The sequence below is a fragment of the Ambystoma mexicanum genome, chromosome 4p (assembly GCF_040938575.1).
Source record: "Ambystoma mexicanum isolate Mex_15411 chromosome 4p, UKY_AmexF1_1, whole genome shotgun sequence".
In the NCBI taxonomy this organism is placed as follows: Eukaryota; Metazoa; Chordata; class Amphibia; order Caudata; family Ambystomatidae; genus Ambystoma; species Ambystoma mexicanum.
Window position 1 is genome coordinate 216,493,409 of NC_090927.1, and position 16,931 is coordinate 216,510,339.

The window sequence follows — 16,931 nt, forward strand, 5'->3', positions numbered from 1 at the left end:
TTTTTCCCCAAAATGTTTGAACAATCAAGGACATTTAATGCAACGAAAATAAAGAAGCGAATCAATCCCATGACATATCACAATCATAATTTAAGAAAACATGACACATTGTTACCAGTCCCGCCAACAATTGGTAGTTGTGTGAGTTTTGTTTCAAATGTTTTAAGACAGAAGTGACTTTTTCACACTGTATATTTGAAAAGGAATCATACATTTATAAATCTAAAAGTAATATATGCTTGAAAAACATATGCAATTATATTACAAATTATCTTAATGTGCAATGCTTACGAATATTTAAAAGATTAGTATGGAATAAAAGAAAAATATTTCATGTTCACTGCTGGATACTCTGGATCGAATCCCGGGTATGAATGAAACAGAAAAGTGAATTCCTTTTTTCTAAGACATTACGCTTTGAAAGCGTGCGGTTTCCTTGGGAGTCCATTATTTGGGTGCCAGCATGCCATTCTAACACTGGCATAAAGCAGAGGGATTTTTCAGGCAGAGCAGGGAAGTGGAGGAGGACGCGGATTTACCTCCCATATCACACTCTGCCTGCAAACATTGTTTTTAATGGGCAGGATCAGTAAAATGAGTGTAAAGGCTGGCGTACGTTTGACCTGTCGTCTTTACACTCATTTTAACACACGAAAGGAGCGCCTATACTTACCTGCGGGGTCTGAGTGAATGAGCGAGCAAGTGAGTGCACACTCTGGAAGGGGGGCGCCCCTTGCTGCCGGACTGAGCCAGTGAAGCCCACCACTCCCATGGCATTTCTTTGTAGACCCCAGGGATCTCACTAAACGTGGCCCTTGGCTGCCATGTCCTTTCCATGATGCCCTGATGCCCTAATGTATCTGTTGGAGGTCCTCCTTCCTGACTCTTAATATGACTGTAAAACCAAAGTGCAAAAAAGAAACCCCCGTCGATCAGGTTCTCTGTTCATGCTGTTCATGATTTAAGTGAAAGCCTCTGGAAATCCAATCTCCTCTTAGAAACCCCTCATTTCTGGACCAGTGGATCATCTCCTCTTAGAAACCCCTCATTTCCGGACCAGAGGATCGCCACATACAGCTCCACAATACGCACTGCTTCGACAGTGTGTACCAGAAGAACCTCAGGAAAAGCCAAGGATCGACGTCTACAGCCCGTTCTGGTTCCTTAACTTCTGCATCAAGAAATGAGGGTTATCAATGCAACTCACCAAGTCTTGAGGGATTATGAGGGTTGGTTCTCCAGCACGGCAGTCTCGTACTCCCCTGCCCTTTGCCTTCGTATGATGTTAGTTTGGGGCCCTGGATGCCAGGAGCAAGGTGGAGGGCAGGTAAGTGGGCTCCCAGAGTGATGGTAATCTTTCGAAGGACCCTGCGTTTATGCATGGGTGGCCCAAGCCAGTACTGGGAACACAAGTCTAGTGTGGACAAGCTTTATCTACAACCTTCTTGTGGACGAGGAAGGACATTTTATCCAATACCAGTTTGTCATTTGCCAGCACCATTTCAGAACTCTCCAATGGTGCTTCTTGTCTGAGAGCTTCTCTCTGAACCATTTCTCAGTGTCATTGACGTGCATAGATTTGAGCCAATGCTAACATAAATATTAATCGTATTGATATGTTTTGATGTAATTATGTATCCTGTTGGCACCTAAGCAAAATGGTGTGTGCGTGGAGTTTTACGGGAGTTCATTGTTGGACCAGTCTGGACCTATGGAATATGAGGGTTGTGGCTTGTTATGTTCTGGTTGGTAGAGGATTCAGTAGTTTCTTTCCAGTGCTTAGTGGTAGTTTGTTGCATGTTTGGGGGTCAAGGTATTAGTATGATTGCCTCTCTAGGATGCTGCAATCAGGATCAGGCTGATGGCTGGCCATAGATACCTTTTAGAGTATTTGGTTGAATGGGACATTTAAGGTGCCGCGGCGGGGGACTGTGCCTTGTTTGTGGATTGTTGCAATTGCAAGGAGAGGCTGGTCTTTGTATGCAGGTGATTTAAAAAGCAGAAATCTAGCTGGGAAGTAACAGAGAACTGCACATTGAGGATACATCCATGGGGGTGCTGGAGTAGCAATAGGAGTGAGTAAGGAGAGCAGGGAAGGGGGGCTCTGCAGGTGAATAGGTGGAAGTGAGTGGGGTGATTAGAGAGTGGTGAGATGTTCTTTGGGGAGTAGGATCTTCAGCTCCTTTCTGTTTTGCAGGTGGCCATGCTTATCTTTACTGGTAACTTTTTCCAGAGCTGGGCTGCCGGGAAAAGGCTTGTTTTCTGGTCCCCTTTGTGATTGGATTAAAATTCATGCTGCAATGTTGGGAACCTCTAATGGGCAAACCTGTGGCTTTTTAGGAGACACCTGCACAGGGGATTCATTATTGATTAATTTGAATTTATAAAGCGCTTTTGCCACAGCCCTGTACACAAATTTAGTTTAACGGTGACCTAAAATGAATAGCAGCAAACAGCCAACATGAGTTTATGCTTCTATTCGAATAGGAACGAGAAAATGAGCTTTAAGAGAAGAACAGCGGAGACCGCCAGGGGGCTCAGAGCATGAAGGACCTGTGAGCTCGTGCTCTGTCTGCACCGCAGGGCCTAGTGCGCTTTTAGGCTCCCCGGCTGGGATTTCTAAGCAGCCCCGGAGGAGACCCCAGTCCTCTGACCAAGCCCCACTCGCCCAGAACCCCAAGAGAAAGTCGAGGCCGTCCAGGATCCACAGCAGCCCCCCTGGCCAGAGAAGATGGGCCCGCTCTGTGCCGTTCCAGGTGCTCCTCGTCCGTCCCCCGCATGAGCACCCACGTGCCCGGACCACAGAGGACCCAGAGAAAGCAGGCCCCGGAGGGCCGCGCACGTGAGGGGACCCGCCCCAGCTGCCCCCGGCCTCACGGAGGGGCCCGACCTGACGCCAAGATAAGGTGAGGAGCCGGAGGGGGGAAAGCAAGTTGTTGTCATCGTGGTGGCTTGAGCCCCCCCTCCTGTCCTCAACCCAACCGCTGAGCTTCGCACGTCACACGGACGGTGGGGCCCAGTGGGAAGACGGCGAGGCGAGGGAGCGCGGAAGTGAATGCGGCAGGGGAGAAGTTTAATACTGGACGCCCAGGCTTTGGCACCACACCAGGGCCCCTGAAAAGAAAGCCCTGGCCCTGAACACTGAATTCCCTTGGTGTCCCAGAGATAACACCACCTAAAGCCCCGACCTGAGCTTTTAGGTCTATACAGGGGGAACCGGCACAGAGACACCGCCTCCCGGGTTCCCCGGCCTGGCCTTGATCCTGGAGCAGACCCCACTCCCCGGAGCAATCAACTCCCTGCAGCAGTTTCGCCATCAGCCCCCACCCCAGTTCGAGGCCCCCGGAGCCACCGTGCCTGCCGTAGGGGATCCACCTCCAATCCCACTCACTAAGGACGACCTCAAAGACATCCTCCAAGAGATTCAGGCGATCCGCACAGATATACAAGCCTCCATTGTAGACCTCAAGGGGAGAGTGGAAACCCTGGAAGACAAAATGGAGGGAATGGAAAACAATCATCTCCAGGCGGACCTCCTAGATATGAAGTATGAGGCCAGGTTAACAGACCTGGAAATGAGAGAGGAGGACATGATTCTCAAGATGGACGATTTAGAGAACAGGGAACGTCGAAACAACCTGCACATTATGGGGGTGTCCCAGGAAAGAGGGGAGACACCTGCGGACGTGGGGAGAAAAGTTCAGGGCCTGATTAATCAACTCTTCGCACTGGAGGGGGGCAAAGAGGTCCATCTAGAAAGGGCGCACCGAGGTGGAGGAGGCACCGGCGGTGGCCCATGGTCCATCGTGGTGAGGTTTCTCCGCTACAGGGAGAAAATGGAAGTTTTGGAGAAGGCAAAAAGGCTGGGGAGCTTCGTCTTTGAAGGTGACACCATTAAGATATACCAAGATCTATCTGCTCTTACGCTCACACGCAGGAGAGAATGCCGCCCACTCACACAGTGGCTAACAAGCCAGGACATGAGATACAGATGGTCCTTCCGGTTCGCCCTATCCTTCGAACGCGCGGGGGTGGACTACAGAGTGATTAGCGGTAAGGAGGCTACACAAGTCCTACAGGTGCTTAAGGGAGACCCTCCGGAGGAGCGAGAAGGAGCAGGAACACAGCCTAGAACAGAAACTGATAGGGGACCGGTTGGCCCCTGGTCGACAAAGAAGAAAACAAAGGACAGGAGAAAATTTTAAAAACCTAACACCCCTCTGCCGGAAGCGGGAGGTGACTGACGGAACAAGAACGAGTGGCTGGGACGCATCAGGACCCCGGCGACGGAACCCCGGCCGGGGACATGATTTTCGACTAGCAGAACTGCGGTGCACAATCATGCTTTTGCCCTGGTGGCTTGCCTGTTGGCAGGCGTCACAAACAGGCGGGGGGGGCAAGGGGAGGACGGGTTGGGGGGACAAGGAATTCTCTGGCTCTCCTCGGATCCAGCGTTAATGGGAGACAGGGCAGCCCCCGCGGAATCAGGAAACTAATGTACTGCATGCATAGGGGTAATGGCAGACAGTGAAAGAAAGAGCCAGGTCGAGATGATCAGACTTGGTTCACTCAACGTCAAAGGACTTAACTCCCCAACTAAGCACTCCCTTCTGGGGCGAGAAATGAAGAACTCAGGGGCAGATGTCCTCTTCGTGCAGGAGAGCAGAAGGGTGAGGGGTGAGGAGAGGGCCATCCCCGGGTCGCACGTGGGCCAGGTGTTCTGGGTGTCCAGCTCCACCAAGAAGGTTGGGTCGGGATCTTGATCTACAGGCACTAAAAACTGACTGAGATTTCGCACTGGGAGAGGGAGGATGGGAGGGTTCTGGTAGTGTCCGGTAATCTCCACAACTCCAGGGTCTCCCTAGTATCCATATACTGCCCCAACGTAGGTCAGAAGGAATTCATACAAGAGGTTATGGAAGAGGTGATGTCCAGGGCGGAAGGTCTCCTGTTATTGGGTGGAGACCTCAACATGTGGGCTGACCGGGATTTAGACCATAGCGGGGGGGTTACTCGACCAGGCAGTGCGGGGGGAGGTCAGGGATGGGGCCTCAGGGTCCTGATGTGGGAAAAGGGTCTCGCGGACATTTGGAGGGAACGCCACCCGAGGGCAAAGGGGTACAGATTTTATTCAGCAGCCCACGGAAATAGGACAAGAATAGATTATCTCTTCACGGGTCACCAATTCATGAGTAGAATAGACGCGTGTGATATTCGTCCCGTCAGCTGGTCAGACCACGATATGGTCTCGTCAGACCTAAGCATCTCTGGTTTAAGGGCCAGGGAATCCCTGTGGAAGAGCAACGATTTCCTATTGAGGGACACCGTCTTTAGAGAAGAAATGTCATCAGCAATAAGAGAATTTTTTGAGCTAAATGACACGGGCGAAGTGGCTCAGGAAACTGTATGGGAGGCGGCGAAGGCAACCTGGAGGGGTAGGCTGATAAGTGAAGGAGCCTCCAAAAAAAGGGTAAGGACGCTCCTAGCTCATAGGTTAAGGTCAGACATACTCTCCCTAGAAAGATCCGAGGGGAAGGGGGAAGGAGAGAAAGAGAGCGACCTAGATTTGGCGAGAGAGAAGAGACAGGAACTCAGCGACCTAGAATTGGGCAAAATAGTAGCCGGCCTCCAACACCTGCACCAGAGGTACTACGAAAAAGGGGATAAGGCCGATGCCATGTTGGCAGCCAAACTCTGAGGCCAGAGAGCAGACAGGTGGGTCCAACAAATTGGGAACGATGCGGAGGAGGAGAGTACAGACCCGGAAGGCATAGCAGAGAAATTTGCTAGTTTCTATGAGACCCTATATGGGAGACAGGGGGAAGTGGAGAGGGAGGCGCGGGAGGTATACCTCGAGGGGGTCTCTCTCCCGACCCTGGGAACGCTGGAGTCCGCAGCCCTTGATGCCCCATAACAGAGGAGGAGGTGCTGAAAGCCATTTCGGGCCTGAAGGTGGGAAGGGCCCCGGGGAAAGATGGATTTACCGCAGGCTTCTATAAGACCTTCTTGGGCCTACTGGCGGGCTACCTAGCGGGCCTATTCTCGAACATAATGAAGACAGGGAAGGCACCCCCGTCATTCGGTAAAGCACTGATCACAGTGATTCCGAAGGAAGGGAAGGACCCAGCGGACTGCCGCTCTTATAGGCCTATGTCCCTCCTCAACGTGGACGCAAAGCTATTTACGAGGATTATAGCAACGAGGCTGGATGGCCATATGCTGAACCTGATCCACTCGGATCAGGTGGGGTTTATACAGGGGAGGCAGGGGGCTGATACCCTGCATAAAACTCTACACCTCATGCGGATCGCAGCCCCGATGGGTGAGAACCCAGTCTTAGTGTCCATCATGCGCCAAGAAGGCATTTCATCGGGTCGACTGGGAGTTCCTACATGGGGTCCTAGAAAAGTTGGGGTTTGGAATGGAGATCAGACAAGCCATCAAAGCCCTATATGTGTCACCATCTGCCAGAGTCACAGTCAATGGTCGCCTGTCACGTACTTTCAGCCTCCAGAGAGGGACGAGGCAGGGCTGCCCCCTCTCCCCCCTTCTCTTCGCCATGACAATGGAGATCCTTGCAGAGTACCTCAGGGGTTCCCCTATGGTGCGGGGCATAGTGGAGGGAGACCGCACCTTTAAATTCGGCCTGTACGCAGACGACATCCTGCTACACCTGAGGGAACCCACGCGCTCAGTCCCGGCGGCCCTTCAGATAATCGACCAGTTTGGTCGTTTCTCAGGCTTTAAGGTTAATATAGGCAAGTCGATGATCTTCCCATTTGCTTCAGATGCCGATAGGTGCATAGCTGAACTGCCCCCTCTGGGCCTCCAGGTCTGTGTGGGTGGTATGAAATACCTGGGGATCAACATTGTAAGACCTAATGAAGACCTGACCCAGGCAAACTATCCCCCCCTGTTTGAGAAGTTGTTCAGGGAAATGGAGGGTTGGGGGAAGGGGCAAATCTCATGGATGGGTAGAATAAATGCTATAAAGATGAACCTGCTCCCTAGAGTGCTCTACCTCTTTCAGATGCTCCCGTTGGAGGCCCCTGAGGCATACCTCGGAGAAGCCAGGAGGCACATAGTGAGGTTTGTATGTCAAGCTCAGAAACCCAGAATAAGTTATGAAACCCTCACCCTTCCCAAAAAAAGAGGAGGTTCCCAGACCTCGATACATATCATAGGGCCGCCCAACTCAGAGTTCTGTCCCCCCACCTTAGAGAAGACCCCAACAAACAGTGGGTCTACATTGAGAACTCCCTCATAAGCCCAGTTACCGTAGGTGAATGGTTGTGGGTCCCACTAAAAAAACTCCCGAGAAGGATTAGGGACCACCCGATTATGGGAACTATGTGGAAGGCACTAGCAGGGAAGGGACACAAGGAAAGAGTCACAACATGGCCCTCCCCACTCAGTCACATATGGTCCACACCAGTTCTGGAAGAGATCCCAGGACATGAGCATTACCAGTCCTGGTTTGAAGCGGGGCTCTGCAGGGTTGGCCAACTTGTGAGGGTGAACTCCTTCATACCTATCCAGGAACTAGAGGAGGCTTTAGGTATTGGCAGACTTTCGCCACTCGTATACCTCAGACTTGGAATCCTAATGAACCCAAAACTGAAGGAACGCATACAGAGGAAACTCACCCCGGTGGAAAAAATATTGGACTCCCACACTGAAATGAAGGGCCTCATCTCCCTCCTGTACACTGCTCTGTTGACCCCCCGCGAGGGAACCAACAGGAACCTCAGGAGAAAATGGGAAAGGGACCTAGGCTGCACCATTGGGGATGGTCTTTGGGGGAAACTCTGCACTAGGACCTTCAAGATGTCGATTTCATGCCAATACAAGCCCCACGCAGTCAAGCTCCTCCACAAGTGGCAGTATGACCCGATCTCTCTTTCTAGGATGTTCCCAGACATAGTCCCAATGTGTTGGTATGGATGCGGGGAGAAAGCCGACTACTGGCACCTGTGGTGGACGTGCCACAAGGTCCAGACCTACTGGTCAGAGGTGCTTAGTTGGATTAGGGAGGCGGGGGAGGGGGACTACAGTTTGGACCCCATACTGGTGATTTTCAGCCTGCAACACAGAGATGAGCACTGGGTAAAGTTACCAGACGTGACACACTCGCTATTGCTAGCAGCCAGAGTGGCTCGAGCCAGGACCTGGAAAAGACCAGCCCTTCCAACAAAGAGGGAATGGGTGGCAGTGGCCAAGGACATCTACTTTATGAACAAACTAACGGCTGCAATACAAGGCTCAAGTGCACAGATCGAAACCGACTGGCTGCAATTCATGGAGGCGTTTGCCAACACAGAGGACAAGCCCTGAGGGTTGCCGAACTTCTCCACCCTGCCCGAAACTATTTTTTTGGTGTTGACCCCTTTGCATGGGAATCATGGGAGGCGATTGTATATAGTTGGCCCGGCCGTTGCTGCCCGAAGAGAAGACTTTTAATATGTGGCCACTGAGTCCCGAGAATGGGGGAGGGGGGATGTTGAAAGCATTGAAGCCTTATGACTCCGTTATATTTTGAAGTTGTTATGGGTGTGCGCCCAATGTATACTATAATAAACGTAAAGTGTGTCAGCGGAAAAAAACAAGTAATGGAGGAACCCGTCTAGGGAACTAGGAGGGGGGCACCCAAATTCAGAACCACAGATCAAACCATACCAAGAGCAAAGAAATTTAGAAACCATAAATGTTTTATTTGTATTTCATTATATGTTTAAAATATACATATTGAATCATGTTTCGAGCTCAATGTATACTATATGCATAAGCTTGCTTTTCTTTTTCTTGAAAACTCATAAAAACTGAATTTAAAAAAAAAGAGATGAACAGCAAGAAGACTGAGTACAAGCTGAAGATAGAGACAAAGGATTCTGTCATTTAGATGTTAGAGGCGCAAATGAGTGAAAGAGAGTTTCAGAACAAGGGGGCGAGGAGCAGCCAAGGGAATCAGGGAAGAAGAACGACGCGTGGGAGTGGCAGCATAGACTGCAACAAAAGCAAGTTCCCAGGTTGCCCCTAGACCAACCATGTGCTCTCACTAATCTCTAAATTTAGATGAAAAAACATATGAAACGCAAGTTCCCGGTTGCCCCAAGACCAACCATGTGCTCTGCTAATCCCTATATCTAGATGAAAAAACATTTGTAACCCAAATTCTTGGGTTGCCCCTAGACCAACCATGTGCTCTGCTAATCTCTATATCTAGTTGAAAAAACATTTGTTACCCAAGTTCCCGGGTTGCCCCTTGACCAACCACATGCTCTCGCTAATCTCTATATCTGGAAGCAAAAACATATGTAACCCAAATTTGCGGGTTACCTCTGGACAAACCAAGTTCTTTGCTAATCTCTATATCTAGTTGCAAACACATATGTAACCCAAGTTCCCGGGGTTGCCTCTAGACCAACCACGTGCTCTGCTTATCTCTATGGGCCTCATTACGAGGTGGGCGGTAAGGGATTGCCGGCACCGGTGCTGGTAATCCCTTACCGCCCTACTACGAGTTCCATTTGCGGGTCCTTCCTTAACGCCTGTTTTTTTCAGGCGTTAAGGACGGGACCCGCAAAGTGACTCTAGAGCTTATAACAGTACTGCAGTTTGCGGTACCGTTATTAGCACCTTCCCCATTCCCATTGAGCCCTATAGGGGCTCAATGGGAAGTACCGGTCCCGCCAACCTTGGAATGGACCGGTAATTGCTACATTCACCAGGGCGGAGTCGGAACAAATTTGGAGGCAGCCATGGCGCTAATAGCGCCATGGCTACCTCCAACCTCGTAATGAGGCCCTATATCTAGTTGAAAAAATATATGTAACCCAAGTTCCGGGTTGTATCTAGACCAACACGTGCTCTCGCTAATCTCTAAAGCTAGATGAAAAAACATATGAAAAGCAAATTCCCGGGTTGCCCCAAGACCAACCACGTGCTCTACTAATCTCTATATCAAGAAGCAAAAACATATGTAACCCAAGTTCCCGGGTTGCCTCTAGACCAACTACCTGCTCTGCTAATCTCTAAATCTAGATGAAAAAACATATGTAACCCAAGTTCCCGGGTTGCCCCTTGACCAACCACGTGCTCTCGCTAATCTCTATATCAAGAAGCAAAAACATATGTAACCCAAGTTCCCCGATTGCCTCTAGACCAGGGGTGCAAACTGATTTTGACAGAGGGCCGGAAGTACCTTACATGAGAGCTATAGTGGGCCGAAAAGTAAATGTGGGCGGGGCGGTAGGCGGGGCGTGGCAGGAGGCTTTTTAAACCCCCAATTTGTACTAAACACATGGAAAAAGAATGTTTTTGAGGGGTAACGATTTTTATTTGCATTTCAAACTTCCATTTTGTACTACACATTTTCCATTGTTATAATTTAATTCTATTTAGTTATTGTATCTCGCCTGTTTAATTAACTTATATATATTTTATTGACCCTATATTGGACATGCCGTTATTTTGGACTGCTACAGTTTGCTATTTGGGTTGCCCAAGAGGAGTATGGCCTTCGTTGAGTCAGGTTTCCTCAAAAAGCCAAAGATGAACATCTCCTAACTGTGCCTGTTTTAGCTTTATTATTGGGTTCACTCTTGGAGTGCAACACTATGCCCCATGGCCCCCTCACCCCCAACCAAACACTATGCCCCATGTCCCTCACCCCCAACCAAACACTATGCCCCATGGCCCCCTTACACACAACCAAACACTATGCCCCATGGCCCCCTCACCCCCAACCAAACACTATGCCCCATGTCCCTCACCCCCAACCAAACACAATGCCCCATGGCCCCCTAACCCCCAACCAAACATTATGCCCCATGTCCCTCACCCCAACCAAACACAATGCCCCATGGCCCCCTCACCCCCAACCAAACATTATGCCCCATGTCCCTCATCCCCAACCAAACACTATGCCCCATGGCCCCCTCACCCCCAACCAAACACTATGCCCCATGTCCCTCACCCCCAACCAAACACTATGCCCCATGGCCCCCTTACACCCAACCAAACATTATGCCCCATGGCACCCTCACCCCCAACCAAACACTATGCCCCATGGCCCCCTCACCCCCAACCAAACACTATGCCCCATGGCACCCCCACCCCCAACCAAACACTATGCCCCAGGGACCCCTTACCCCCAACCAAACACTATGCCCCATGGCCCCCTCACCCCCAACCAAACACTATGCCCCATGTCCCTCACCCCCAACCAAACACTATGCCCCATGGCCCCCTCACCCCCAACCAAATATTATGCCCCATGTCCTTCACCCCCAACCAAACACTATGCCCCAGGGCCTCCTTACCCCCAACCAAACACTATGCCCCATGGACCCCTCACACCCAACCAAACACTATGCCCCATGGCCCCCTCACACCCAACCAAACACAATGCCCCATGGCCCCCTCACCCCCAACCAAACACTATGCCCCATGGCCCCCTCACCCCCAACCAAACACTATGCCCTATGTCCCTCACCCCCAACCAAACACTATGACCCAGGGCCCCCTTACCTCCAACCAAGCACTATGCCCCATGGCCCTCTCACCCCCAACCAAACATTATGCCCCATGTCCCTCACACCCAACCAAACACTATGCCCCAGGGCCCCCTTACCCCCAACCCAACACTATGCCCCATTGCCCCCTCACACCCAACCAAACACTATGCCCCATGGCACTCTCACCCCCAACCAAACACTATGCCCCATGGCCCCTCACCCCCAACCAAACCCCCCACCCCCCCAAATCAGCCCACACAAACCAGCACCAATACAGACCTGAACCCCCACCCCCCAACTCAGCACACACACAAACATGCACCCATAAAGACCCGAACCCCCCACCCCCCAACTCCAAACCCCCCACCCCCCAACTCTGCACACACACTATCAAGCATGCACCCATACAGACCCGAACCCCCCACCCCCCAACTCAGCACACACAAACATGCACCCATACAGACCCGAATCCCCCACCCCCCAAATCAGCACACTCTCAAACAAGCACCCATAAAGACCCGAACCCCCACCCCCCCAACTCCAAACCCCCACCCCCCAACTCAGCACACACACTCTCAAGCATGCACCCATACAGACCCGAACCCCCCACCCCCCAACTCAGCACACACACAAACATGCACCCATACAGACCCGAACCCCGCACCCCCCAACTCAGCACACAAAAAACATTCAAATCAAAACATTCATACACATCCGACAACCCCCCCACCCCCGCATCTCAACATACACACAAAAAACATTCAAATCCAAACATTCATACACATCCGACACCCCCCCACCCCCGCATCTCAACATACACACAAAATAAATTCAAATACAAACATTCATACACATCCTCCACCCCCTCCACCCCCGCATCTCAACATACACACAAAATACATTAAAATCCAAACATTCATACACATCCGACACACATCCGACACCCCCCACCCCTGCATCTCAACATACACACAAAATACATTCAAATCCAAATATTCATACACATCCGACACCCCCTCCACCCCCGCATCTCAACATACACACAAAAAACATTCAAATCCAAACATTCATACACATCCGACACCTCCCCCCACCCCCGCATCTCAACATACACACAAAAAACATTAAAATCCAAACATTCATACACATCCGACACCTCCCCCCACCCCCGCATCTCAACATACACACAAAATACATTCACATCCAAACATTCATACACATCCGACACCCCCTACCCCCGCATCTCCACATACACACAAAATGTCGCTGGCCGGACAAAAGAGCATGGCGGGCCGCAACTGGCCCGCGGGCCGTATGTAGTGCACCCATGCTCTAGACCAACCACCTGCTCTGCTAATCTCTATATCTAGATGAAAAAACATATGTAACCCAAGTTCCCCCGTTGCCCCCAGACTAACCACATGCTCTGCTAATCTCTATATCTAGTTAAAAAAACATATGTAATCCAAATTCCCGGGTTGCCCCTAGACCAACCACGTGCTCTCGCTAATCTCTATATCTAGTTGAAAAAACAAATGTAACCCAAGTTCCCGGGTTGCCTCTTGACCAACCACGTGCTCTCGCTAATCTCTATATCAAGAATCAAAAACATATGTAACCCAAGTTCCCGGGTTGCCTCTAGACCAACCATGTGCTCTGCTAATCTCTATATCTAGATGAAAAAACATATGTAACCCAAGTTCCCCCGTTGCCCCTTGACCAACCAGGTGCTCTCGCTAATCTCTATATCTAGTTAAAAAAACATATGTAACCCAAATTCCCGGGTTGCCCCTTGACCAACCACGTGCTCTCGCTAATCTCTATATCAAGAATCAAAAACATATGTAACCCAAGTTCCCGGGTTGCCTCTAGACCAACCATGTGCTCTGCTAATCTCTATATCTAGATGAAAAAACATATGTAACCCAGGTTCCCCCGTTGCCCCTTGACTAACCACGTGCTCTTGCTAATCTCTATATCTAGTTGAAAAAACATATTTAAGCCAATTCAATACGGTTCTCATTATGCTTTAAATATTCAATACAAATCGATATTCATTAGCTCAGTTCTTTACTAATCCATCATGAAAGGCAGTGCAAATACAGGAAAACTGTGTAGCCAATGCATTTCGGAACTCAGTCTCTCACTGCAGATGTACGTACACTCAGTGATAAGAACTGGGCTAGTTCTCCAAACCTGCATAAGGCAGCAATTCACGCTCTTCTTTATACCAATGCAGACAGGTTCAACACAAGTTAACACTCAGGGCCTCATTACGAGAAAGGAGAAAACCATGCTGCTGTTAGCGGCATGGCTACCCCCTTACCGGGTACCGGGTCCTGGTTCCTTGAATGAGGAGTTACCAGGCCATTCTGACCTTGGAGTGCCTGGTAATTCCTCATTCAAGGAACCCGGACCCGGTGCATCCCCATTCCCATTCGAGCCCCCATAGGGATCAATGGGAATGGGGAGAATGCTAACAACGGGCCCGTTAAAAACAAGCCCGTTGTTGTTAGCATGCTGGTGTGCTCGCGGGACCCGCTAAGGACGCCTGGTAAAACCAGGCGTCCTTAGCGGGTCCCGCAAGCAGACTTCGTAATGGGGCGGTAAGGGGCTAACGGCTCCAGCACCTTTACCGGCGCCGTTACCGCCCTCCTCGTAATGAGGCCCTCAGTGTGGCATGGCCGTGCATGGAGCATGTAACCACAGACCGACACCACTGAAGAAAGTTAAGAGGGAGCTAAACCCTGGACACACTTATATGCAATGCATAAGAAACAAAACTGGAGCCCAGTGGGAAAAGAAAGCCATCAAAGAGCAGTGGAGGACAGAGACATATGAAAAGCAATCGAAAAAGATGGAAATCATGATTAAATATAGGCTGACGAGGAGCGAGAACATAGAGAGGGGACAAAGAGCTTATGCGGAAGTGCACAATCTGTATTTTGGGATCTCCCATTTGGTGGATGACTGGATAGACTGAGAGACATATAGCTGGTCAGACCTATGGATGGGTGCAGACTGGCAGACAGAACCAGAGGCAGGGAGAAAGATACATGGAAAAGCAGAGCTCTAGCCCACTTTCGCCGAACGCATTTTCGCCATTTTATTTTTCTCATTTTGTTTTGCAGCAAAATGCATATGGTAAGGGGGGTAAGGTATATATGGGGTCGGAGGTGGGGCTAATAAGGGTGTTATGGGGGGGTCACATTTCCCAGCAAAACAAGGTGCAAAATTCGTTACAAATGCCTTGAGCAAAAAATGTGCGCCAAAGGTTCGTGAACCAAAGTGGATGGGTAGACTGACAGACAAGCAGAGAAAGGCAGACGCAGATAACTAGTCGTATTGCACTGATTGGGAATTGCAGGAGGTGGGCGGGGGGGGGAGGGGTGTAAATGACTTGTGATGATATATTTCCACACCATAAGCAACCTGCAAGCTTGCCCCGGCAGCAGGGGCTGCATTTTATGGACATGACTCGTGCGGCAAATCATTTCATTCACTTGCTAAACCTCTGAAGGGCTTATGAAGCAGACCACGGAGCACTGGTGCAGCGTATAGGCCGCAGACGGCTGAGGGCACTACTTGTGTCCATAAAAAGAAAACAGATTCACCAGATTGGTATTACCTCCTCAGTGGAGTGGCATGCCAGGGGAGTGGTGCCAGGGGGAAAGGACATTGGTGCCAAGGTGCAATGACAGTCCAGCAGACGCACACATGTTGGTGCGAGACTGAGAAGGAAAGGTCTTCGTTATTGTTGGTTGAGTGGAAAAATAAAGCAGCTCAAAGGGAAGAGGGCAACGCCGGCGGTGGCGCAGGAAGCCTTCATCCCAGGCTCCAATATCTAAAGGGCAAATAAAAACGATCCATTCACCACATCTGCCAACAAAGCCGGCGTTAAGCAGCACAAGGTTAAAAAAAAATGTTTCCAAAGCTGTGGCCTTGATGGTGTTAAGAAGCAATGAAGCTGGGCAGAGAGCAGCACTCACGCCTTTAACTTAAGCTAAATGGTTCACTTTCTCTCTCTCTCTCTCTCTCTCTCCCCATAACATATAATTCTCTGTCTAGAGGTGAAAGCAACCATGGGAAGAGAGGCTCAGTAATACCCAAATAATGTTACCAAGGGTCCAATGAGGGCTTCTGTGGGTCGCATTACGAAGTTTGCTGTCGTGGTGAAAACAGACGGTAATACCATGGCAGCCTGTTTTACCTCTGTGCCCTGATTCAAGGTTTTGAAACTCATGGGCAAGACAACAGTGTGTTTGTGGGTGGCGGTATTAACTCTACTTACCATGGTGGTAATGGTGCTGGTGGGAGTACCACATGTTGTAATACCTCCACTCCCTGAGGAACTCCTCTGGGACTGGAGATTGGAGAGTAACAAGCACACATAACCAGGTGGTGAACTGGCAGTAACTGTAAATCAGTATGGCAGTATTAACATGGCTACTATGGCTAAACATGGCTACTACGGCTAAACATGGCTACTACGGCTAAACCTGCAATGGTTTTTGATGGAGTTAGTTGGAGTTTGAGGGGGTTACCCTTGCATGCACAAACGTACTCAGGTATGTTCTCTGCGCTGAGCGGTATGCCTCCATTCTCCACCGCCGCCACTCTCATATTTACATGGCACTTGTACCACCTGATCACTCCTGCCCTCCCCCTGCTCTCCTTACCCTTCTCTATCTGTCTCCACTCCCTTTTTTGGTACAGCGCTCTGCTGCCTTCCAGCTAGGTTCACACTACATAAATCTCACACACACATCACACACGTATGCCGCTGAGTCACTCTGCAGAAACCCATTGACGAGTGTCCCAGATAGACTGTGTCCATATTTGGTCAGTTTCAGAGAGGAATAAAGAGGGCTCAGGTACACAAATCTTATTCAAACATTAGCAGTTTAATTGTGAGTCCGGAAATACCCACAAACAGTAATAACGTGACCTCATGCGATAGGCATGAAGTCATGTGAAAGGTTCACATGACTGAAAGTCATGCGACCCATAAAGGATCTCCAATTTCGGAGTCATAAAGAACTCCTTGGGGATCAGTAATTACTGTAATGCTTTGGTGTGGTGGGAATTACTGCCACACAAAAGCGCGCGGAGTGGATGCGTTTCAAGAGTGAAACTCGAAATTTGGTGGAGTGATAAAATATCTGGTATTCTAAAATAGCAGTTTTTTGCCACTACCGCCAAACTCATAATCGATCCCAAAGTGTATAAAGGATGCGATCAAATTTGGGGTCTAATAATGTTATACTGGTGCTACAATAAGTGGAAAAATAGGGAGGCTTCAGGGGTCAATTTCCAATCCCCCAATGTATAAATAAAATGCAAAAAAAAACCTGGCGTAGCGGGGGTCCAATACAGCCCCAGTGGTGTGGGGGTCCCGTCGCCATATGTCCAGTG

The 16,931-nt window shown here is 50.0% G+C and overlaps 1 protein-coding gene across 1 annotated transcript in view; it reads right to left on the reverse strand.

Moving 5' to 3' along the window:
- Positions 1-16,931, reverse strand: part of FAM167A (family with sequence similarity 167 member A) — a 192,379-nt gene that overhangs the window by 3,545 nt on the left and 171,903 nt on the right. The window lies entirely within an intron of this gene.